We start from the raw sequence: 6,008 nt of genomic DNA, 5'->3' as shown, positions 1-6,008 counted from the left end.
CGCCCCCTCCTCCTCCGCTTCCCCCTCCCGCCCGGCCCTCGCGCTCCTTTTTTAACTGTCAAAAGCCACCAGCGCGCGACGATAAGGGGAATGCGCATGCGCGTCCAACGTCCAGAGCGCGAGAGCTTTTCAGCTCCCTGACGAGGGGCATCTACCGAACCGGAGTGAGGCGGGAGCGGGGGGAAGGATGGGTAAGCAGGGACGAAGCTCCGCCTGCTCGTCTGGCCGGCTCGAGCCATCTGTGCGCAGGCGCAGTCACTTCCCAGGATTTGTTTTTGTTTGATGGGAGTGGTAGGGATTTTGGCGCCTTTTGGGGGCCTGAGGCGAAAAGCACCTCCATGCTGGGGGGGAGGCGGATAGGAAGTTGGGACTTCTCAAGCAGGGCCTGGCCACCATGAGGCAAGGTGAGGTTGGGGGCCTCAGGGGGCAGGATACACAGGGACAGCAGAACCCCCATGTGGACCTTGTTAACGGAGAAATCTGAGGGCTCCCTTGGACAAAAAACAAGGGCACCATCCAGGAATACCAGAGCAAAACAGCAGCTAGTAGGCTTGGTCTTTATTGAAGACTGTCGTGACAGGACTCCCACCTGCCACAAGGTGGAACAAGATGGAAGCCCCGAACAAAAGAGCCCCCAAACTTTTATTAGCTGCTAAACCCCATGTTACACACACACACCCTAACTCCATCACTAATACATCATGAAAGGGGAGGTCTGGTGGCAGTAATCTGAGCATCCTGGACCCTGCCCCATGGATCTCCTTGCCCTCTACCAAACACCCACCAAGTATAATAAAAATATATTTACATTTCCCTATTTAACAGCAAGTTAATCACACCAAGTTAATCTGGGTTTGTTATTTCTGGAATGGCTATCTGTCTGGCACTCAGGTATCAGGATGCCAGGAATTACCATTCAGGCAGAGGGGCTGCTGAGTAGCTGAGCTCACATGTCTATATGAATTTCTGAAGTTTCCCCAGTGAGCTAAAGTTTTCCCAGTGAGCCAGTACATAGATACATTTATCAGTGAATTGTTACATTTGGTATCGTGCAGCAAAGGCCCTTTGAATAGACAGGAAGAAACTGTGATTAAGTGTTTTGTGGGGACAAATCACAAAAGTCACAAAAGTGATTGTGCTGGTTTTGGTAGTGGGCTGCATGTGCATGATATCTGCTGGAGGGGCAACCCCCCCCCCCAACCTATACATAAATTCCTGCAACAACCTTTATTCCGCACCTTGTTCCTTTGTTATTTGATGTGGGAGAAAAATTCAGATGTGGCATCCCACATGTATACCCATCCATGCAGAAGGTCCCAGTTTCAACTCCTGGCAACTTCAGGTAGGGCTGGGAGAGGCCCCTGTATGAAACCCTGGAGAGCTGCTGCCAGTCAGTGTAGACCATACCAGACTAGATGGGTCAGTGGGTTGGATTGGTACAAAGCAGCTTCCTGTGTTCCTGTGAAGACTTGCTGCTTTCCTCCCTCCTTGTGAAGTTCCTGATCAATTGAATTCCTGCCTGTCATTACACAGTGGTCAATGGGGTTATTCCCAGGCACTGAGATTCAAATGTTGAAGAAGGGAAACTTCTGTGGTGCCTTAAATCAGGGGTAGGCAACCTAAGGCCCGTGGGCCGGATGCGGCCCAATCGCCTTCTCAGTCCGGCCCGCGGACAGTCTGGGAATCAGCATGTTTTTACATGAGTAGAATGTGTCCTTTTATTTAAAATGCATCTCTGGGTTATTTGTGGGGCCTGCCTGGTGTTTTTACATGAGTAGAATGTGTGCTTTTATTTAAAATGCATCTCTGGGTTATTTGTGGGGCATAGGAATTCATTCATTTCCCCCCCCCCAACATATAGTCCGGCCCACCACATGGTCTGAGGGACAGTGGACCGGCCCATGGCTGAAAAAGGTTGCTGACTCCTGCCTCAAAGGTTTAACAAATCTATCATGGCATGAGTCTGCATAGGTTACAATCTGTTGGGGGCAGGTTGTAAACAGCAGGGTCAGAGGGAACCCAAATTACACAAGAGGGCCAGGGAGCCTATGAGCAAAATTCAGTGACCCAGTTCCACTTCCTCAGGTGGATTAGTCTTCCTCATGTGGCACGTCACACACACAATCAGCTGGACTATTTCCTAAGCAAAAAATAAATAAATGCATCTTTATACTGGCTCCCTTTCCATTCCCTTCAAGATTCAAATCCTTTTGCAGGCATGCACAGGTTTGGTTAGAAATGAGAACTATCTAGTTCAGTGGGCCACATTCCCTTGTAAGTAGGCACAGGATTGCAGCCCAGGTTTTCATTTATTAAAGCTGAACAGATTTACAGCTAATTTATTCTGCTGTATTAACAACTTTAAATCGTATCTGACCAGCTGAATTATGTTGCTTCACAAGAAATGAACAAGCGTTACCACAAGGAGCCATAAAGAAACAGCTCCATGCTTGCAAAGCTCTTTGACCATTGATGCTGCGGGACTGGCCCTACTGTTAGGTAGGGTGAGTTGGCTGTTTCAGGCAGCAGATCTTAGAATTCTAGAGTTGGAAGGGATCCTGTGGATGATCTAGTCCAACCCCCTGCAGTGCAAGAATATGCAGCTGTCCCATACAGAGATCGAAATGGAGGCAGGGGAGTGACAGCACATTGTTGGGAGGATAGGGCTGTGTGTACAATGCATAGCTTGCCCTGCACCCGCTAAGCTAACCTGCTGCCCTCAGATGTGGAGGATACAGTCCTGTTGCCATTGTTGAAGTAAGGTCAGTCTGGCTGCTTTTGGTACATGCAACTGGGAGGGGACTCCCTCTTGTCCGTCACCTCCGGCAGCAAAATTCCTGCAGCTGGCCTAGCAAGCAAGGTTTGATAGCACTTAGAAAGCAGTGAGGATTTGTGCAACAAATCTATTTTTTTCCTCCCACTGCTGTTTAGCATTGCCCTCAAAGGTCAAGTCTTTCATAGGTACAAGATAATAATGGAGTTCTCTTATGTGCCACCTCCCACCCTCACCCACTGCAGAGATTCTTTCAAACAATTACTCCTTGTTCTGAAACTTAAAACAAGCAGAGAATGGAGCTGCTGAATTTAAAACCTGCAGGGCCATTAATCTGCCATTACAACGTAATCTTGTTTCATTTCCTGTCCTTTCTCCAGTTTACATTAAAGTGCTGAAGCATCAAATCACTTACGGCTTTGCAGATTTACGCATGTCTTTGGGGCAAAAGTGCAGTTCTGTTCTTATTAAGCCCCTGAATGCAACTTTTTTTCCCCTCTCCAGTGTTCCACTACCACCCTCCCACATATAAATGCTCACACTGTTTTTCAAGCTATCTGTGCTTAAGGAGGGCAAATGTGACAGTGGCTGTACCGTAAGGGATAACTAAGCTGTACCCTTTCTTGATAGGGACACACTGATCAGCATTTTGAATCAACATATTTTGAACTGGAAAACTACTGGAAGATCCTGCCACTGATTCACTGCTGCAGGAGTCAAAGTATGTACAAAGGTCTCTTTTCCCCACTTATTTCCCCAGAGTAAACAGCAACAGAGGTCACACACATAGCTTTTCACTGCCTACACACTGGCTCAGAGAATATTTGGCCAAAAAAAAAAGTCTATATCTGCCACTGAGTAAATTGGTGCAGATTGTTTAATATTACTTTAATCTTGCTGAAGAAAGCAATAGACTTGACTCTGCTCCTTCCAATCTCCCTCCTCTTCGCCTGCTGCTTCCTCCCTCCACCAATATGATCTAACAGTTCCATTCAGTATTAACTGAACCAAGATTTATCATAAAATAAGTTTCATATAAATTTTCTTTTCTATTTTGGCTATCTCAAAAATGTTGGAGAATTCCACCCTCACCAATGCCCTCTCCAAAGACTATGGTTGGTGAATCCCACCAACTCCTAACTTTACCACCTGCAAATAAGTTCTATTTGGGCAGTTCATTTTATATGAGAAGCAGCACTGAGGGAGGGGTTATTTAATTTACTCACCCTGAAGCTTCTGTGAGACACATACAGCATCTGGTTCAACATTACATTCTTTCAGAGGTCTAATAGAGAAACTGATGCTCATGCCATTGATGTCAGCATAAATAACTTGACTACTGTGATCTCAGAAGTAAGACAACTTCATGTGTGTATGCTAACATATCTACCAACGTGTCTATACATACACAAGAATTTAGGGACAATTATGGGACGTGGGGGGCCTCTGTGGGTTAAACCACAGAGCCTAGGACTTGCTGATCAGAAGGTCAGCGGTTTGAATCCCCACGACGGAGTGAGCTCCCGTTGCTCGGTCCCTGTTCCTGCCAACCTAGCAGTTCGAAAGCACATCAAAGTGCAAGTAGAGAAATAGGTACTGCTCCGGTGGGAAGGTAAACGGCGTTTCCGTGTGCTGCTCTGGTTTGCCAGAAGTGGCTTAGTCATGCTGGCCACATGCCCCGGAAGCTGTATGCCGGCTCCCTTGGCCAATAAAGTGAGATGAGCACCGCAACCCCAGAGTGGGTCACGACTGGACCTAATGGTCAGGGGTCCCTTTACCTTATACTACAGAAATGGGAAAGATAGAAATATGAAGGAGACATGATATGCAAATAATTACCCTCCTTGAAAGAGATAATAAAGAGTAGTAGTCTCCTGAGTTTTACCATGATTTGCGAGTGCCCAGTTGTGACTGAATTCAGAGTTTCTGACAGCAATTTAAACTGCAAATTGCAGCAGTTTAACAAGTAGACCGGGGTTTCCCAAACTTGGGTCTCCAGCTGTTTTGGGGCTACAATTTCCATCATCCCTAGCTAGCAGGACCAATGGTCAGCAATGATGGGAATTGTAAGGAAACTCTGAATTAGATAAAATAAGCATGAAATTTTCTCTACTCCTGAAAGGATGCCCTCAATAGACACTGATGAGGTCAGTAAGTCGGCCATCATGCCTGTCCAACTTGCCTACTTCAAATCTCATAATAAAGTTAAGAAAACAGAAAAAGCTTTCATGCTGAGATACCACTGGCTTGTTATTCCCACCAGGATCCTGAGTAATCCAAAGAAAACAGCATATATGGTTGAGAGACAGGGAGAGGAGGCAAACTTAAGAGATCTAGATAGGCCAGAGCAGTAGTGTTAGCTCTAACAAAAAGGGTGAGCTCATTAAAGATAGAAGTAGACAGAAGTGACAACAATTTGTGTTACACTGATTTTAACATTGTGTTTTAAATTGCTATGTCCCACACCCTGGGATCTTATGCTGAAAGCTGGGTAATACATCAAATTATTAATAATAATACAAAAGACACAGGTAGAGAGCTGTCACCAGGCACTGCAGTGCAACTTTCTTGCTGTGGTGTATCAGGGAGGTTACAAGGGATCTCTAATCAATAAAAACTCACAACCAGGTGACTGAGGTAACCCTTGTGTGGAAAAGTGAAGATATTACTTAAGCCAGACATGGCCAAACTTGGCCCTCCAGCTGTCTTGGGACTACAATTCCCATCATCCCTGACCACTGGTCCTGTTAGCTAGGGATGATGGTAGCTGTAGTCCCAAAACAGCTGGAGGGCCAAGTTTGGCCATGCCTGGCTTAAGCAATGCAAATCTAGACTAAATCCAGTTATTGGTGGAGACTTTTCTTTCTCAGAGTTAATTAATTGCTGAATGGAGGTATATGTATGCATTCAATATGGTACTGGTTCCAGGGACTAATGAGGCTTGCACCTCCGTTGTGGGCAACTGCTGCAGGAGATTCTATTTAAAACAGTGCTGTTTCCTCTAATTCCACTGCAATGACACCATGCTCTTTTGGTCAGAGCCAAGGCAAAACAAACACAGATTTCCAGGGCATATACAGAGTTCCAGCTGAGCTGAGTGTACTGTCAATATGTCTGGTAGTCAAAGTATTTGTGGGCTTAGGGAACCTAGTGACTGCTGAACAAGCTTCTCTTATAAACCAGCAAAGTGAATGGACTGTACACAGGGTCAATAAACCCTGCTGGGAAAAGATAA

The 6,008-nt window shown here is 45.9% G+C and overlaps 1 long non-coding RNA gene across 1 annotated transcript; it reads left to right on the top strand.

Annotated features, from left to right (window-relative positions):
- The first annotated feature begins 2,408 nt into the window (after positions 1 to 2,408).
- Positions 2,409 to 6,008, top strand: LOC308584200. Its single transcript, XR_014006626.1, has 4 exons — positions 2,409 to 2,762; positions 3,404 to 3,494; positions 4,055 to 4,126; positions 5,764 to 6,008. It is a non-coding gene; the product is annotated as an uncharacterized lncRNA (long non-coding RNA).

This window comes from Podarcis bocagei (genome assembly GCF_964188305.1).
Source record: "Podarcis bocagei genome assembly, chromosome: 3".
Classification (NCBI taxonomy): domain Eukaryota; kingdom Metazoa; phylum Chordata; class Lepidosauria; order Squamata; family Lacertidae; genus Podarcis; species Podarcis bocagei.
The sequence above is the reverse complement of the archived record's forward strand: the minus strand, read 5'-3'. Positions and strand labels throughout refer to the sequence as shown.